Raw genomic sequence first — 20634 nt, 5'->3', positions numbered from 1 at the left:
ATGTCATTTAAAATTGCTTGTTTAATACATTAGAATCCACAAATAATGCTCTACTAATTTTTTAAAAATGCATCAAAGTTAATAAGTGAATGGTGAAAAGTTTCCATAATCTATCAACAAATATTCCATATATCAGGCATTGTGCTAGATGCTGGCAATACCATGATGAAAATGAAATGGGTCCTTGCCCTCAAGGAGCTCATATTCTGCAACCACAGATATGTATACAAAGATATTTTTATATGAATGTTTGTTTGTATATGTGTTTATATGTAATGTGTATAAGTACATATCTGTGACTATATTACATTGTATATGTTGCTTATTCCTATCACATTTGTCTCTCTACTCTAACACAGTGGCAGGCATTTAAAATGCCTTTTGTTGATTAATAGAGATACACACAATATGGATAAATATAATATATAAAGTAATTTGGGATGGAGAAATATTAAAAGTTGGAGACATCAAGAAAGGCCTCACGTAACGAGTGATGGTTGAGTAGAACTTGATAGAAGCTTGTGATGTAAGAAGTATCAATGAAGACTGGTTTGAAATCTGGAATGCCTTGATAGAATGCATCACAAATAGATAGATTATACAAGGAAAGATATGTAGAAGGATGATTTTAGGAAAAAGTTAACATAATCCCATACTTACTGTTCTGTAAGAAATGACCAACAGGATGATTTCAGAAAGGCCTGGAGAGACTTACACGAACTGATGCTGAGTGAAATGAGCAGGACCAGGAGATCATTATATACTTCAACAACAATACTATATGATGACCAGTTCTGATGGACCTGGCCATCCTCAGCAACGAGATCAACCAAATCATTTCCAATGGAACAGTAATGAACTGAACCAGCTACGCCCAGAGAAATAACTCTGGAAGATGAATAAAAACCATTACATTGAATTCCCAATCCTTATATTTATGCCCACCTGCATTTTTCATTTCCTTCACAAACTAATTGTACAATATTTCAGAGTCTGATTCTTTTTGTACAGCAAAATAACGTTTTGGTCATGTATACTTATTATGTATCTAATTTATATTTTAATGTATTTAACATCTACTGGTCATCCTGTCATCTGGGGGAGGGGGTGGGGGGTAAGAGGGGAAAAATTGGAACAAGAGGTTTGGCAATTGTTAATGCTGTAAAGTTACCCATGCATATATCCTGTAAATAAAAGGCTATTAAATAAAAAATATATATATAATCCCATACTAATCTCTGCATTCTGCATATCAACTTCAAAAGTGAGTAATGCTTATTCATTCTACACATTCAATAGTAAGCAGATTAATTAGAACTAAAGAATACAATTAAATATATTCACACACAATAAACCTTATATTATGTTACATCTTTAAAACACTTCTGATCTAAAGGTACCTGCCTTTTGTTGTAATCATTTGTTTTACATGACAAAATTGAGTACATAAAATTTTGGCACTTTCTTTAATTTTTTATCATGAAACTATAGTTTATAATGTTAAATAAGTTTAATAAATAGTTGTTTTTCTATGACATTAAATACCTTTGATGAACAGTTGGGTTTTTTAAGTCTATCTTAAACATAATACATAGGTTTTTTAATGAAGATTAAAATCAGGTGAATTCATAGGTACTTAAAGCATGCTTATCTCCACTGCTTGGATATAATCCTTAAACTTTTGTAATATATAATGTGGTAGAAGAACAGTATGTTTTCTACATTTGGGAATTTCTAAAATACAAGGACAATTCTATTTTGACATCAATAATATGACAATGTGTCTCAAAATTCATCATTCCCCCAATGAAGGTGAGACCTATGAAGGTGAGACCTACAGACCCATTGGAAGTAAAATTTCTTCCAAATAATTTTTGGGGTTTAATTTTTATATTCTAAATAAGATTGCCAGATTTTATAGGCTCACCTGGAATTTTTCTGACTACTATGTTTGTATATCCTTCAACTGAGAAAAAAAATGTGTTTTTCATTTTTACCATACAAAAAAAAAAAAATTCATGTCATGGACATGACATTTTACAAAGAAGGGCAGCATAATGCACTGAATGCATTGCTTTATCTGGAACAAGGAAGACCTGGGTTCAAAATCTTATCTTTGACACTTTCTAGTATAACATTGGGCAAGTAATTTTAACTCTGTGAGTCTTAATTTCTTCTTCTATTACAAGAGTGTTAGACCAGACAGTCTGTAAGGTCCCTTCTTACTCTCAAGCTATGATCCTATATCCTTTCAAGTATTTATTACATGGTATCCCTTACTTATAGGACCTTTTAAAAATAAATGTGTTGTGCAACTAGCTTGTTAAATTTCTTTTTTTTATTATAGCTTTTCATTTACAACATATATGCATGGGTAATTTTTCAGCATTGACAATTGCAAAACCTTTTGTTCCAACTTTTCTCCTCCTTCCCCCAGATGGCAGGTTGACCAATATATTTTAAATATGTTAAAGTATGAGTTAAATACAATATATGTATACATGTCCATACAGTTATTTTGCTGTATAAAAAGAATCGGGCTTTGAAATAGTGTACAATTAGCCTGTGAAGGAAATAAAAAATGCAGGCGGACAAAAATAGAGGGATTGGGAATTCTATGTAATGGTTCATAGTCATCTCCTGGAGTTCTTTCACTGGGTGTAACTTGTTCAATTCATTACTGATTTATTGGAAATGATTTGGTTCATCTCATTGTTAAAGAGGGCCACATTCATCAGAATTGATCATCATATAGTACTGTTGTTGAAGTATATAATGATCTCCTGGTCCTGCTCATTTCACTCAGCATCAGTTCATGTAAGTCTCTCCAGGCCTTTCTGAAATCATCTTGCTGGTCATTTCTTACAGAACAATAATATTCCATAATATTCATATACCGCAATTTATTCAGTCATTCTCCAATTAGTGGGCATCCACTCAGTTTCCAGTTTCTGGCCACCACAAAGATACCTGTCACAAACATTCTTGCACATTCAGGTCCCTTTCCATTCTTTAAAACCTCTTTGTGATATAAGCCCAGTAGTAATACTGCTGGATCAAAGGATATGCACAGTTTGATAACTTTTTGAACATAGTTCAAACATGTTAGAACATAATCATTTTCCACAATGGCTGGATGTATTCACAATTCCACCAACAAGGTATTAGTAGCCCAGTTTTCCCACATCCCCTCCAACATTCATCATTATCTTTTCCTGTCATCTTAATCAATCTGACAGGTGTGTAGTGGTATCTCAGAATTGTCTTAATTTGCATTTCTCTATTTAGTAATGACTTGGAGCATCTTTTCATATGGCTAGAAATAGTTTCAATTTCTTCATCTGAGAATTGTCTATTCATATCCTTTGACCATTTATCAACTGGAGAATGTTTTGATTTCTTATAAATTAGAGTCAATTCTCTATATATTTTGGAAATGAGGCCTTTATCAGAACCTTTGACTGTAAAAATATTTTCCCAGTTTATTAGCTTGTTAAATTTCAAAGAATCTTTTTATTGCCTACCATATTAGTTTCATGGAGTCACCCGGCCATGAAGCTACCCACCTTACCTTCCCCAATCTTTACTACTCCAATCTTTGTCATATCCATGGCAAAAATCTTTTATTCACAGTATCACATGAAAGCTTTTTATTTTTTAATGGTCTTCTCACTGTTTTTCTTCCTTTAAGAAAGCTGTGGTTTATGGTAGAAAGATTAGTAACAAATCCATAGCTATCAGCTCTCTCTGAAGGTTCTTTGCTTATTTACTAAGGATTAGCTAAGGTAGTAGTAAGGCAATAGGAGATTGTCACTTGTTGGTATTATTAGTTTTTAACCATATTTTCCTTTACAATCCAATGGGACAGATCTGTTTCATTGCAGACCCAAACGATTCCTTGAAATGCTTAATTTTCCCACATCAACAGATGCTGCAATGTCTCCATCAGTCAATGAAGCATCCTCTTCAAAATCTACAACTTTTGTACCTTTCTTTAAATTGCGTTTGAAAGCAATAGAATTAAAAATACAAAGGACCAATGAAGAGTATGTGTGATGAAATCCAGTACTCAGCTGGCAGACTCAACTTGAATAGTTGGAGAAATTCATTTAAATAAAATACTTCCTATATTCATTTGTCAACAAGAGTTTTCTTAGCTTAAATGAGCAAAGACCTTCAACTCTTGGCAAGACAGGGAAGCTGAGCGGGGAGTAGTTATTGGGAGAAAGCAACTCAAACATGTTTCATCTGGTAATGGTAAGACTTTCTGAGTCAGCCAAATTCAATAGTAGTAAACAATACTGACCACTGCTATCACAAAATGAAACCATATCAGAGTTTCTTACATGGGGTACATATAGGGAACACATAAAGCTGAGAGAAAATCTAAACTACTAAAGCTGAGTCCTCTTCCCCCTTCGGCATTCCTACCCTAAAACTCACTTTAAGGTGAAGCATCTTCAAGAAACAAGTCATTGTCTTGCTCAACTGGGTTGGTTCCTTGAAAAGTTTGGTATTTAACTTTATGAATCAATCCATTGATTGCCTGGGTAAAGTAAGTCACTTAGCTATTGCTGTATCTCTTCAATGGCTCTGCTGCTTGTTATGCTATTGGCCTCCAGGGCTAGCAGGACCTGAAACATGCTGATGGATGTTTCAGCCCTATTAGCTACCAAGGCTATTAAATTGCCTGTCCAAATACTTCTTGGGGTAGAGGAAAGAAAGGTTAAAAAATATCAACATTATCTTTAATTTAGTAGAAAAGTGTGGACAATGGAAATAGGAAGTCAAAAAATCTGTCAACCTCACCACTGTGCCAAGATTTTTGTTTGTTTAATTGTGAGTATGTTATAAGGAAGATTGAGAAGTGATCAGGATATTTTTTTTAAAGGGAAGCATCAATAAAAAACATTTTAATAAATAAAAGTCATTTAAAATGTATGCTTTGTCTTTTGACATAATTTATGTGTTTCCCGTGAGCCTTTACTCATATTTTTATTCCATCTCTACCCAGGAACCATCAGTGTCCAGTAAACTGCTGCCTGGGGCTTTCATCCCAAAAAGTTCCATTGGTACAAATTGGCTCTGCAATAAAAGATGTGTTTTGAGGTTGTGAAGCATTAATTCCTAAGTTGGCAGAGCTGCTGACTCAGTGGACTTTCAAAAGGAAGATTCCTTCTCACACACATACTAACAATATGGAAAGTGACACTTTCATTCATGCATAAACAGTAATATGTCCAAACAATAACCAAAAAGCTAATTTTTCATTATATTGGTTTTTATGTGACTGAGCCCTAGATTTGGAAAACCCAGAGCCCCTCTTTAGTAAAAAGTTTAGATACATTGCTTTCTATTATTTGAACAAAGTCTTTTCCATTTGTTGTTTGGCAGGTAAGTCTGGTCAGTCCTTGGATATTGAGCTATGGTGTTAACCCATCTGTAAGCCTTCTTTGCCTAGATATGACATTGGATGGTGTCAGCAAAAGCTCTGCTAAACATCTTTTACTCAGCATGGAGCCAGTGAGTGTATTTTAAGATTTGAGGATAATAATGGCTCACTTTTTTTATGGTACCTTTTAAGACAAATGATTTCAAATTGATTTTCCATGCCTACTGGGTTAATTTTTTTGCTTATCCCTTGTATTTTCAAAGCATTTATTTGTGAATCTATGGCTGCAAGTGGCTCTGCCACATGAACACAAATAGGGGAGACAGACTGCACAATTCACTATGAATAAACCAATAGCACTAAACTCCCAGATAAAGCCACATATATTTGGCATTGGGGCCCCAGCCACTGCTGTGCACTCAGAAGTAATCACCAGCACTACCTGGAAGAGAGTGAAATTTATCACAGCTCCAGGACAAATCCATTCCCCAATTGGCACTATTTAAACATGCTGTGTGAATACTTCCGAGAGCCTAACCCTCACCCCCTGCCTAGGGCTATATTGCAGCTTTCAACTGGCACTGCTGTTACTCAACTACCCACAGAAGGTCTCCAGGTCTTCTGGAATGGCAATGGGGGAAAAGAATTTAAAGTAATGGAACCATTAGTAAGAATTCAGGTGAGGTCTCCGAGGCATTCTGTCCTTTCCCCTTCCAGGGAAGGGAGAGCCTGCTGCTCCTCCATTTCAGTCCTTAATTGAAGGGGATAAAAGGGCATAGAGTGGCCAATTTAACACAGCAGCAAACACTTTTTCCAAGGTGCCTAATGCTCTGTTAGAGTATAGGATCCAAAAGATCTTGCATGAGTAAAGTAGGTAATCATAGGAAAGCCCCCAGGGAAGATCAAAAGGGATGAAAGTAGTCTTGAGGAAAACCTGGGGAGCAACTTTGGCCAGACTCAGGAATTAACAAACTAGGACACTTAGTAATAATGTAAAGTTTATAACTGTACAACAAAGCCAACCATTTCTGGAGAACAGAGAGTACAGCTAGGCCTTTCCCTTTCCTGAGAAAGGAAATTAAACATCAGTCACAGATATATGAAATCATATTTAGAGCTGGAAGAAATCATAGAGAGCATCTACTCCAAAACCCCCAATTTTACAGATTAGAAAACCAAGATTCAGAGAAGTTAAATGGTCATACAAGTCTTAAGTGGCAGTCAAAATTTTAACTGATTTCAATTCTAGCACCCAACCAACACCATACCACACAACCCCCCATCCTATCCTCACCCCAAGATCTTTGTTTAGCAAAGAAGGGAGAAAAAAGGAGTGAAATATATACAATATTAAGTAGGCGTTATATTTTTAAAAGCTTGGCATTGTGTTGTATGGTTTATATCATGTCCTTACAGGATACAAATGTATCAAAAACAAATGGACATCAAGAAATCTGTACTGCTATGAACATATCTATTCCCACCAAAGCCCAAGGGACAAGTAACCAAGAGGGAAAAACAAATAACAACCCAGGGGGAAAAGAAAGACTTGACTCATTTGAACTAAAAAAAGTACTTGTTGACCAATGCAGACAGGACAATATTTCAATTAGGTAAATATTCCCAACAATTCAGATACTTAATTACAGTGTGATAATGTGAAAGTCACTTAACCTTTCAGAGTCTAAGGTTCTTCATCTATCAAATGAAGATCAAAAACACTTACAGGGTTGTTGGGAAGAATCTCTTAGAATTTTTTAATGTGCCTTAGGAAAAAAAAGAGCTGTGGTTAGGCTGAACTTGACATCTTACTGGTAAAAGGTACTCCCATCGAGATAGGGGACTGTACTGGATCAATGAAGACCAACAGTTGTTCTGAAATTTATGGTCTTCGACATTTGCCCAGAAACACACTGCAAGTATGTATCAGACAAGAGACTTGAACCAAGATATTCCTGACTCTGAGGTCAGCTCTCTAACCTTTACATCACACCAAACATAATTATTGCTACTATTATTATTTTATACTCAGTTTTTTGTGGATATGGGCTAATGACTGTGTTTTGTAATCAAACTATTGGAATAGAAGCTCATCTGCTGACTGAGGACATTTTCAGAACAACTCCAGTAGAAGACAGTATGATACTGTTCTCACAAGATTTTAAATTCTTCCACAGAATCCCAGTATATTGAACTCTTCTCATTCCATCCACTTTGGAGAATGTACTGGTTATGGCAACATCTATTGTTCAAAATTTTTATGAATCAATAATCTTGTCTGTGATAACACTTCACTTTCAGTGTAGTTCATTTGTAAATTCTCCAGGATGTTTTAAGTGTAATTTTATAGTATGGAGATCAGTCAGCTGTTAATTTATGAATGATAAAGTATATTATGATATATTGTATCTGATATAATATACAAAGTATCTTGTAGTATAATGACAGAATATATACAATAACTTTGATTCACTTCAGGCTCTCAAAGGTTAAGTGACTTTCACATTATCACACTGTAATTAAGTATCTGAATATTTATCTAAAAGAAATATTGTCCTATCTGCAGTGGTAAATAAGCAATTTTTTTAATTCAAATGAGTCAAGTCATTCCTCTCCTCTTGGTTTGTTACTTAGTTTCCCCTCTTGGTTATTTGTCCCCTGGGCTTTGAAACCCATTTCTTTTAATCAATCCATATCCTTACAAGGACATGATATAAACCATACAACACAATACTAAACTTTCAAAATTTAACACCTATTTAAGATTGCATATATTTCACTCCTTTTTTACCTTTGTATACTAAATAAATAATGCCCACCCTTAAGCTCTTTGTTTAGCATACACGTGGTAAAAAGGAGTGAAAATATATACAATCTTAAATAGGTGTTAAATTTTGAAAGTTTAGTATTGTGTTGTATGGTTTATATCATGTCACATTATCACATGCAGGATGTGAATTGATTGAAAAATCATATTCCATTGGTGTGGACATCCCTTGTGTGGGATCTTTTGATACCAGTTTTGAATTTTAATCATTTTAAAGGCTTATATGCAACAAAAAGAATGATATGTTTTAATATTATTCTGTGATGTGATATCTGCTTCAAATGTATTCCTGTAACTTTAACCTCATTATCATGATGTTCTGAGAACATCTATTTGTCCTGTTTCTCTCCCTGTCCCTCTCCCTCTCTCTGTCCCTCCTTTTCTCCTTGTCCCTCTCTCTCTCCTTCTCCTTTTCCCTCCCTCCCTCCTTCTCTCTCTCTCCCCCTCCTTTCTTCTTCCCCCCCCCCAATAAGGAAATGTTACGCTTTCTATAGCTGTCTTAAGGTACACTTACTTTAAGGTAAGATTTGTATTTTCTTATTATCATTGGATATCTCTTTGGATACCATGCAAATTAGTTTTTGTGATTTTACAATTCCAAAAGTACACATTAAGTCTGAAATTATATAGGTATTCATTGTTTTAAATTTTGAGTTTGGGAATTCTAGCAACTCTCTTGACATACACAGTTACATTTTTTTTCCTTAACTGCTTTATTCTTCACATCTTGCCTGAAGAAGACTAAAAAAGTATGTAATATTTATCCATTGGTTAAATATGTCTTCCATGACACTTTCAATCTCCCTTTCTTCTTGGTAATGCAAAGAATTTTATAATTGCCAAGTCCAAATCATGTTTTTATGTAATTAGGGAAAGATTCCATAAAATAAAAAAATCATTTTTCATGGATTCATATAACTTGATATCATCCATGTAGATCAAGTAATTTATAAAATGTTTTGATACAACTCCATCTTTAACCAGAAAACCATATTCATTTCTATAAGGAAGATATGAAAATGAATGTGAGGGTGGGCAGAATCATAATGAACTAGACTGCTTCTCTGAAAGATGCCGTGTTTTATAGCAATTGTTCTTGACATTACTTTGTTGATGGTGCATTTTAAATAGAGAACAATCTCACTATACTTACATTTACTTTATATATTTGCAGGACATGAATAAGCCATGAGTACAGAACTGAGTTGTGGAATCATCAATAAAAGCAGTATAAATGTCATGGTGCTTTAAGTAAACTTGTTCATTGTTGGCAAATTGATAAGTAGTTCTTTACAATCCTAAGACTTTTTGTCACTTCTTGCTGCTCTTTCAATATATTGTTTTCTTAGAGGTGTTCATAGATTATTTTAGTGATGCAAAATATGAAATCTTTGTATAGAATTCATAAACACATAATTGGTCTATTTTTTGGAAGGGTCACTACTGTTCTCATCTTTTGATAGCAGATCTGTGAAACCTGTCAATAAATATAAGATTAAACTTACATCTGAAAAATAAGTTGGTGAAGTGTTTTGTTAGTAATTCATGTACCATATGAAGTATTTGAGCCAATTGTTATGGATTTTTTTTCTAATTCCTTGTTTTTTGATTTTGAGCAAGAGCTGGAGTACCAATCACATCCCTTAATATAACTATTCCTGTTACTCATATTCATGGGTATGAATTCTTTCTCTTTCATGTTTGGTTTAACTAGAGTTTCTGATATACTGGACTATTTGCAACCAGGCATTTTCACCATGTTCATTATTAAAATTTTATTTTATTTTCAATTCTAACAATAAAATAAGTATTTCCATAAGAGTATAATAAAAAGATGATTGCACATGAAACTGCAAATCAACCGTGTACAATTTGCTATGCCCTGCAAATATACAATAGTGTTACCCTGCAAATTTCTTGGTTTTTTTTTCTTTTTTTTCCCCTGTATTCAAGAGCTGTGAATTACTTTGGTTACATGTATATCTACATCTGTTCCTTATTATCATTGTGCCCATTCTCCACCACAGATGTTTTGTATCTTGGTAGAAGAATATGCCTCCTATTTATAAGATAAATGTTCTGTAACTGTTAATTGCCATGCTATTTGTAAAAACTGTTAACTAATAAATGTTGGGACATATTCAAGATAACAGAGAAACAGGAAGGAGAACATTGAGTTCTTTCCCAAGAAAGTCATATAGAAAACTCATATGACTGAAATCTGGTAGGGAAAATCAAAGAAAAGTCACAGTGTTATCTTCTTTTTTCTGCCAAAGATGGCATAGGGAGACAGAGGGATCTATGAATTCTTGGGATGGTGTCTGTCCATGGTATAGAACATTTTGGCACACAAAAGCTGAAAAAAAAATTGACTATGCACTTGGGAAAGACAAGTTCACCGACCCATACATAGGCAATGTAGAAGATGTGGGGAAAAGGTGTCAATTGTCATTTCTGTTGCTCACTATTCAAATCCTAATCCCAGATCTAAATTACTAAAAGAGAGGATCTGTGCCTAGGATTGGAAGAGTCACAGATCCTGGACTATATGCTGTGTGAGGTACAAGCATCTTTAGAACAAAGTAAGGTCTCAGTTATAACTTATAGGACAATCTGAAGCCTGCAGAAGAATAACCTGGGAAGGAACCTCACTTCAAAAGGAAGTTTAGCATTTTGTCACTATGAATCAATAGAACTTTCTATCTGGCTAGTTGAGACAAGCAGTAGTCTATTATTGCCCAGACCTAAAACATAAGTCAACAACTTGCAAACTTGATACCAAGTAGGCAATGATCAGTCTTTCTCTTAGATCAGAACAACTTAGAATACTGAAAGAGTATAGGCTCCCAGATTGAATTGTTCCTAAGAGTTTAATATCTTTCAAAAAGTGTCAGCAGGACAACACTAGACGTTCCTTCCAGAAGTGTAGAGAATCAAACTTTAACCAAAAATTTGGAAGTCAGAAAATAGGCTAGAAGAAGGAAGAAATAAACAAAAATAACAACTCTCACAATAAAAAGATAATATGGTGACAGAGATGCTCAAGACTTAAGCCAAGAAAAAAAGCTGGGAATGATTTTAAAACAAGCCTCAAAGAACACTAAGCCTCAAATTTAACCACAATTCAACTAAAATAAAAGAGGCAAGAACTGAAATAAAGCCTTCAATTATTTTTAAATAAATGAGAATGTTTAAAAAAAGTAAAAGAAATGAGACACATGAAAGTGAGAACTAGAAATAGAATGAACTTGGCATAATAGTTGTAAAACCTTGTCCAGACAGCAAACTTCCAGAAAGAAATGACCAAATAAAAATAAATAACTCCAATATACAGCAAGAAATATTAAAAACAAAGTGAGAAGAAAAGAAAGAATGGAAAAAAAGGGAGGGAGGGAAAGAGGGGGAGAAAAAGAAAGAAGAAGAAGATGAAGAAAAAGAAAGAAGAAGAAGAAGAAGAAGAAAAGAAGAAGAAGAAGAAGAAGAAGAAGAAAAGAAGGTAGTAAACATGACATTTCAAGAAATATTTAAAGAAACAATCCAAATCTCTTAGAAGTAGAAAGCAAAGTAGAAACAGAAGCCACCAGTAACATCTCAAAAGAAATCCCAAATTGAAAACCCCCAAAAACATAATGCCTAAAATCCAGAGTTTTCAAAACAGAGAAAAAATAATATTGAAAGCAGTCAAAAAGAAAGAATTCAATTACCAATGAGCCACACAGTTAATATCACACAATATTTTCTAATCACCACTATCAAAGAGCAGAGAACTTGAAGTATGATGTTTCTGGAGTCAAAGGATATAGACTTTCAGTCAAAAAGAGTTTTCCCAGAAAAGATAAGTGTAATTCTATGGGGGAAGGGGAGAGAGGTATTGATGGATCTTTAATAAAATTAGACTTCCAAGCATTCCTGATGAAAAGATCAGAACTACATAGAAACTCCGAGGTTCCAAATACAGGAGTTAAGAGAAACATAAAAAGATAAAGATTAATAATCAACAATAAAAGACTAAACAATAATAAACAAACAAACAAAAAAATGTTGGTGTCTTAAGGTTTACATTTTTGTGAATACTGCAGTTAGTTAAGTAGACTTAGAAAGGCAAGGAGTTGAGTCCACCTGCCTTTATGGTAGGTCCTGGTCTCTAACCTTTTCAAATCCTCCACACATTTAACATTAAGGATCTGAAACACAACCATAGATTACACAGTTCAGTTTGTTCCATTGGAATAATTTTTAAAAATTAAATATAATCTTAACATAATCTTTTGGGGAAGAATACAATAATCTAGAATTATTGGCAAAGTTAAATGTTTTGAGGCTTTTTAATGGCAAGTATTTAAGCTATTTAAAGGTAATTGGGGAAAGGATGAAATAGTATATGTGTAGGCAGAGATAATTTATTTTAATAAACTTTACAAAAGCCTTACATTGCAATGCTGTTTAGCAAATGTTTAGAAACTTCTATGATTTTTCATTGTTGTTTTGCTAAGGGTATAGTTATTTGTTTCTGTTTTTATTGTTAAAATAATAATAAGCAAAATCTTCAAGCTCATAAACTTTTTATATTCCAATATGGGGAGAATACATATGTCCTTTTTCTGGACTCTGTATTCATCTTGGGTCAGAGAGGAAGCCTAGAAGTAGTTCCATTCTCTTCTGTACTGGTCAAATGAATGTAGAATACTACCCAGATATACACAATAGAATACATTGAATAACACTCAACAGAGGAATAGAAGGATAACAAGAGAAGCAACAAGGGGGAGATAGAAGGAGGAATAGTCCTAAATAAAATAAACTCTAATAATATACACAAAAACTATTTGTTGCTATTTTTGAGGTAGAAATAAAATAAAATCTGAAGAGTACCCATCATTTTGAGGGAGTATTTCCTTTTGTGTTCAGGTCCAAACTTTTTAAATAATTTCAATCAAATATTATTAGATAATACATTCCAAAAACTACTACTCTAGCAGTTAGGACTGTGACACGTGGGACCTCCAGAAACTCCTGTGTAAAAGCTATCTCTGTGATGCTCCCCTTCTAAATATTTAATGTTCAAAGCAAAAGACATTTAATTAAACAGAGTAACAAATTATGTCATAATATAACATTTTTTACTAGAGTACAATCTAATGGAGAAATGCACACATGAAGAAACTATTTCTTCACTAGACTCTGAGTGTGTATCTTAGTTGTTCTGAGGAGCTAAGTGTCATAATGGATAGAACACTAGCTCTGGAGTTCGGAAGACTTGAGTTCATTGTGTTCTCAAACATACTATGTCATCCTGCATAAATCACTTAACTCTATTTGCCTCGGTTTTCTCATTTGCAAAATGAGCTGGAGAAGGAAATGGCAATCCACTACTGTATCCTCCTTAAGAAAATTACATTTGGAGTTATGGAGAGCTGGACAAAACTGAACAACAATAACAACTTTGTTGTTCTTAAATTACAATGTTTGATGAGCTAATCTGTTGTCCTCGTTTGGACAGGATTTTCTTTCCCCTCATACTTTCCTCCATGTTCATATAGTCTTTACCTCATGTATTCATTATATAAGGCAGTAATTTCCCTTTATTTCCTCCCCTTTCCTCCCTAGAATATTTCCTTAATCTTCCCTATTTTGTCTCTTGATAATAAAAAAAAAACAAAACAGAATCAAATCATTCCTAAACATTTTGTCTAATTTCATTTAATTTTCTCTATGACACTTGAATATGGTATAATAGCTCTTTGGTCAGGATTTTCAGATTTTTCTGACGATTCTAAGATTATCTTTCTGTGATCTGTTTTTTAGATCAGTTGTTTTTGATAACTTAAATTTTCTTATCTTTCTTTAATTTAAAAAATTAATTTTAATTTAATTCTTTAATTTTAATCTTTTCTTTAATTTAAATTTAAATTTAATTTAATTTCTTTTAATGTTTCTTTCTGTTTGGTAAAATCATTGCTTTCTTTTTGGCTTATTGTAAGTTTCAGAGAATTCAATTCTTGAATTGGTTTATTCCCCCCTCCCTCCCATCTAGCCTTTGCTTCTAATTCATTCTTTCCATTTTTTTCCTCTCATTTTTTAATATTGCATTTTGTATCTTTCATTTCATTTTTTTTCAGGAACTCATAATTTTTTTTTGATCGGCACCTTCTTATCTTTCAGAATCTATTTGAATTGTTCTTCCTCTGAATTTAGTATTTCAGCCTTACTTTTTGTTGTTTACTTGTATCTCTTGCCACAGTTTCTGGATTGGGTTTTGTAATGGTCAGACTCTTGAATGGTGTGGGATGATTCTGGTCAGAAATCTAAGAGTTAAGTATGCCATATCTAAGAGTAAATCATGGCTTCTGAATGAATTACTATATTTTCACTCAGTTTCCTGATAGCTAAATTTCAACTTCGAGTTGAGCTCTGTCTTCTTCTTACTGCAGTGTCAAACCCTAATTTAGTTCTATTTCTTGCTATAAAACTGACTCATTCCATTCAGATGTTGTTGATTATACTGATAGCAAGTCTCCTGTTAGAACCTAAAGACTTTGCTTCCTAAGTGATTTCTTCTACTTTGTCTCAGGCATGGACTATCTAGGTTTAACTTGGTTCTATGATGCCTGTACCTGGTCACTGAGATGGCTGTCCCCTGCTCTGGCATTGCTCTCTACTGTTTCTTGATGGGTCTCAGAACAACACTGAGACTTGGGTGCTGCAAGGCTATTTTGCTTTCTGCTTTGCTTCTGATGATTTACCTCTGGGTTGAACTGCTGGAGCATTGTATTCTCTTCTAACTAAGGACTTGTTATGTTGTCTCCTGATCTGTGTCCAGTGCTTTTCCCTATCTGGATGTTTCACTAGTCTATGATTCTTTAGGATTACATTGGGGTGAGAGAGTAAACCATATGAACTTTATGGGTTATTTCTATTCAGTTTTCTTTCTCATTATTCTTTTTTGTACATTTTTATAGCTTCTGGGGAGGGGGCAAAGGAGGAAGAGGTATCATTTCTTTAAGTCCTGGTAGAACATAATTTTCCCACAGTTTCTCTTAATTCTGTTCTTAATAGAAAGTATACCATAAAACTGAGCACCTTATTTTGTAGGAATATTTTAAAGAGTTGAAGAAGCTTTAATCTTATGAAGAAATGATATTATGTTGGGTTTTTTTCAAAAACATAAATAGTAAGAATCTTAACAATAATGGAATATTTAATAAGCCTTTTCAATGAAATCCATATTCACTTAAAAGAAATCAGCCTAGTTATCTATTAAAAGAAAAAAATGCATATAGTCCTTGTCATGATATATTATTGTAGAGGCAACCTCCTGAGTTACTCCATCAGTACATATAATTTGGTAAGCACTACACATGGACTATAAACTGTGTGCAGAATTAATTATGAGAAAGAGATCAAGCTGGATTGCATCCTGAAATTGTGCAGGTTTTCCAATGATCCCAAGCTGCTGCCTGCTGCCAAAGTCCATCTGTTTAACATCAATATTTTCTGTGTGATACTATATATCTGTAAATAAATGAAAACCACGATCTCAGAAGAATCACAACTGTGGGTGACTCAGTGAGAAAGGAAAGATTCAGGGTGGGTGTCAAGAGGCTATAGTATGTTGCCAAAACTGAGTTATATATCAGAAATTATGTAAAGAATATCAGCCATTCTACATTACAGAGCTGGTCTGGTCATGGCAGACTGAAGAGCACAAAATAAGAATCCATATAATATTTAAAAACCACAGGAAGCCTTCCAGTATTTTGTGAGTCTATTCTATAAGGGGAAAATATGAACAAGAGTTACCTAGAATAAATAAGCAGGAATGACTTGCAATCAACACAAGTAAAAGGTGTATTCACATAATTCCAGACTAATGATGAAATAAGACTGATAGACTGAAAACTGAATGGGCCCAAAGAAGCCATCAAACCAAATACCCTCCCTTTATAGCTGAAGAAAGTGAGGCACAAGGGAGATAAATGACTTGTTTATTTATCCAATTTATTAAATGGCAGAACTGGAAACAACAATCAAGTTCTCTGACTCTAAGTACAGCATTCTTTTGACCACATTACACTACAACTCCACTATACCAAAATAACTTTCTAATGAAAATAAACACAAACAAAATAAGAAGTAAAATTGCATACAAAATTACAAAGTCCTAATATTTAGTTTCTAAAAGACAAATTACCTAAAATCTCTGGACTTTAATGAGAAAGTTGGATTAGGAAATGTCTAAATTCTTTTGAAAACATTCTTTTGCCCTCTCCCTCTCCTTCCTTCTCCTTCACCTGTCCCTCTTTCTCTCTCTCTCTCTCTCTCTCTCTCTCTCTCTCTCTCTCTGTCTTTTTCTCTCTCTTTCTCCCTTTATCCTGCATTTTAAAAAGAAAAATAACATCTTAGTTCTTTACCTTATTTCGGTCTCTATGCCAAATATTGGAGCTATTGTTTTTTAATAAAAATCATGTAGTTAGTATGTGCAATATTATGAGTGCTTCACTTTATATCATTTCACTTCATTCTTTCCATATTAATTTATTTTATAGGAATAGGCTTAAGGTAATATTTCACAGATATTACAATGTACTCTGATGTTCTTCAATCATTAGACAAATAGATTATTTGCAGGTTTGTGTTGTTATTGTTCTATCATGCCCATTGTCCTATTAGTGAGATCATTGGGTCAAATAGTATGATCATTTTAGTATGCTCTTGTTGTATCTTTCCATATTACTCTCCAAATATATACCACAAACCCTTTGCTCAAATAATACTATTTACCACTTCCCTCATAGCCCCATTGACAATTAATTTTATCATTTAACTCTCTATTAATTTGATAAACATACGGTAGTACCTAAAAGCTATGTCATTTAAAGTTCTCCAATTATTAGAAAAAGGATAAAGTTGTCAAATCATTACTAACTACATATAGTAATTATGCTCTGACTCTACCCCCTCAGAGTGAGGAAAGCTATATCTCCCCTTCTGAACTCCAGGGATCCTCCTGAGGGTTTAGGTCATTACCACTAATGCTAATGCAATCAGCTCAAACTCCTGTTCTGAATATATTTCCCCACTATTTTCACCAATGAATAGCACCCAATTCCATTTAACTAATATAATTAGTTTTTACAAAGGGATATTTATTCCAAGATACTATAAAATTAGAAGTACAAACACTTCCCATACAAAATCTATGGGACACATTTTCCCCTTCATCTTCCCTCTACCAGTTTATTCTCTGGAGAGAGTAGACTCAGATAATAAAGTTTCTACATAGACCTGGTTCTACTAAGTTCAGATCAGAAGGCAGCATCACTGCTGGGTGAATCCTTACCTTAGCTACTACAAGGCTGTGTCTTAAAGATTAATTTTTCCTTGACTCAAAGATACTAAGCTAGCTAAAAAAAAAACTAGAAATGGTTTAACTCTTGCATTCCTAGACATTTGGGGTTTTATTCTTCTCACCCTTTGAAATTCAAAAGTTATAACCTTCAAGTTTCTTCATCTAAATGAAAAAACAAACACTGAGACAAATTGAAATCTGTGTTCATAGTGATCCAAATACCTCAAAGCTATCATCCAGAAACTAGAGACTTTGAATTTGCTGTTCCCCACTATCTCCAGTTTTGTCAGCAAAGCTATAACCAATCAAAAGGCTCTTATTAAATACATGATTAGCAAAATGGAGCCAGTTACAAAATTTTTTGCACATATTCCAACATCTCTCCGTTGTACTTCCATATAATTTCCAATACACCAATCATCCTACCTCTCCTTCAAGCAAGTTGCCAACCTCTTCCATTTGTGGAATTGCAACAACATTGTATAGAACTCATTGTCCCTTTCTCTATTCACATATATAGGTTTCCCTTCCTGTATATACATTTTATCTATTTTTATCTATCTATTTTGTTTATCTATTGTTTGTTTATCTATCTGTTGTTTATCTATCTATTTTTTATCAACTTCTAATGATAGGAAAATCATTCTCCTAAATAGAGTGTTCACAACTGGGAAGAAATAAGTGAATCACAAAAGGGAAACTGAGAAGGGATATTATGGTAGCCTGAGTTGGAAAAGATGTTATCACCCATTCATTTTTGAGTTGTTTAATTATCTGATAATGTAGTGACCCCATTATTAAAACGCAGTCTCTCCATATGTGTCTTTGATTCCATCTTTTCCCATTTTATCCAAGAGAATGTCTACTCAGTTACTTCACCTATATATCAATATATTCTCCCTAGATACAACCTTCAGATATGGCTCCCATCTTTTCCATCCTCACAAAATATCACTAAATCTTACTCCAAACAAACTATTCTCTGGTGTAATGCCCGGACTAGCTCTCTTGGAGGTCCTCCAAATGGGCTTTGGTTTCATTAAAATAATCAATGCCAGAATAGTCAGGAATAAAGTCCAAAGTCTTTATTATCTCCTTCACAGTCTGTCTCCTTTGCCTGGGCCCAGGGTAGCTTTCTGGAGGACCTTCAGACAGGCCTTGTTCAGTGGAGAAATGAAGGAGGAAAGACAGAGGGTCTCTGTCTTCAAGTATCTTCAAATCCTCCTCTAGGTCTGACTCTGACCTCTTAAATACTCTACTGCAATTAAATCCATTCATCATATTAAGTATAAGCCAATCATTATATCACTAGGAAACCATTATTTGTTGTAAGATTAAATCAGTCATACTGAACTATAGAAGTATTAATCACCATCCTAAACTAGATAACTACTGTTTTATCAATGCCACTGAGTTAACACCTTGTTGTAAGAATCCTTGCCTCAATAAATTTTTCAGAGTTCTGGCCCATTATACGCTGGCTCTCCTCTTCCCAAGAAAGCTCCTAGAAAAAACTGTATTCATTACTTCCACTTCCTCTCTTCCCCCTCATTTCTCAATCCTTTGCAATTTATAAACTAAACTAATAACTAACCTTAAATAGCACCAACAGTCTCCTAATTAACAAATCTAATGGCCTTTTCTCAATCCTCATTCATTAGTTATCTTCTCTTTCTGTTTATTCTAAATTTTTATTCTTTGAATTGTGGTCTTTAAACTTCTTAATTCTATATTTTCCCTACTGAAAATTTTGAGTTTCTTCTAAATAGTTTCTATGTTTTTCCTTGTATATCTTACCTCTTATTGTTGTTGTTGTTGTTTTTCCCTGTGACACTTCAATTTTTAGAATATCATTTCTCTAGGAGAAAAAGGATAGAAGTATTACCACAGTTTTCTTGTGCCCTTAAGTGTATAACTCATTTCCATCACTTGCCCTTCCCATAATCATTTCACTTCCAATTTCATGTGAAATCTCTTCTCTTGGTCCCTGCCCTCCCACCCTTCTGGATGTCAGTTGTGCCCACAAACTTTAATTTCTTTTCTTTGCAAAATATTATTTATGGAAGCATAATCCTCTCTCAGAGGTAAAGTAAAAGGACAAAACCCTTGTGTTGTACCATTGCAAGATCTTCATTTCCCATCACAGAATATTTCTCTCCACATTAAAAAATAATTTTTTCAATAGAATCCTCTCCCACCATTGAATCAAGATTTCCTCATTTTATTTCTGTTTTGATCCCTTTCTATAACATTGATTTATGTTGAGAAGTTTGTCCATGGTATTATTGAATATATACAGATTTGCAGGATATGTTACTTTGGGTTGCTTTTGCTATATAGTATTCCATTGTCTTCTGAAGTTTCTGGTAAATGCAAAATAGTCTTCAGTTACATAAATTTTGTTTCCTTTTAATTTAAATATCTTTTTCCTGGTCTCTTGCAAGATATGTTGTTTATAGTTGAAATCATTCAACTTAACCACTATGTAGAGTTTATAGCATGGTTATGTCTTAGAGTTTGCCCCATAGCTAGTTATTCTTTTTCTGTTTTTTTATTTGTTTGTTTGTTTTCCCTTGTCCTGGAGATGATTTGAGGTTTTATTCAAATGGCATTTTGTGTCCAAAACTTCTGGGCAGTTTCTTCATATTCTTTCTTTTATTTTGTATTCAGGATTTGGGGAGTGGGTTTTTTCTTTTGTTTTGTTCTTTTTTTAATGTCTGGGAAAAATAACCTTAATGCACATTGTCTTTAAGATTAATATAGTTTGCATGCATAGTAATCGTATTTTCTTTTTACTTCTTTTTTGCTTCATTTATTACAGATTTCTTTCACTTATATGATTTTTATTCCAAATCAGTTATTCTCTCTCTCATATTATTGAAGGGATTTGCCATTTATGGATTCAAGTTTTTCTGACTCTAATAATTACTTATACTATATAAGCCATACATTCTTTTTTTCATGTTTCTTATTTCTTCTTGAATAAGTGAAGGGCATTCTGTATCTCTTGGATATCCACAGGACCTTTGCCTCAACAGATGTTTATTCAATTTCATTGTCATGCAA

Source organism: Sarcophilus harrisii, chromosome 6 (assembly GCF_902635505.1).
Source record: "Sarcophilus harrisii chromosome 6, mSarHar1.11, whole genome shotgun sequence".
In the NCBI taxonomy this organism is placed as follows: Eukaryota; Metazoa; Chordata; class Mammalia; order Dasyuromorphia; family Dasyuridae; genus Sarcophilus; species Sarcophilus harrisii.
Note: the sequence above shows the minus strand (reverse complement) of the source record.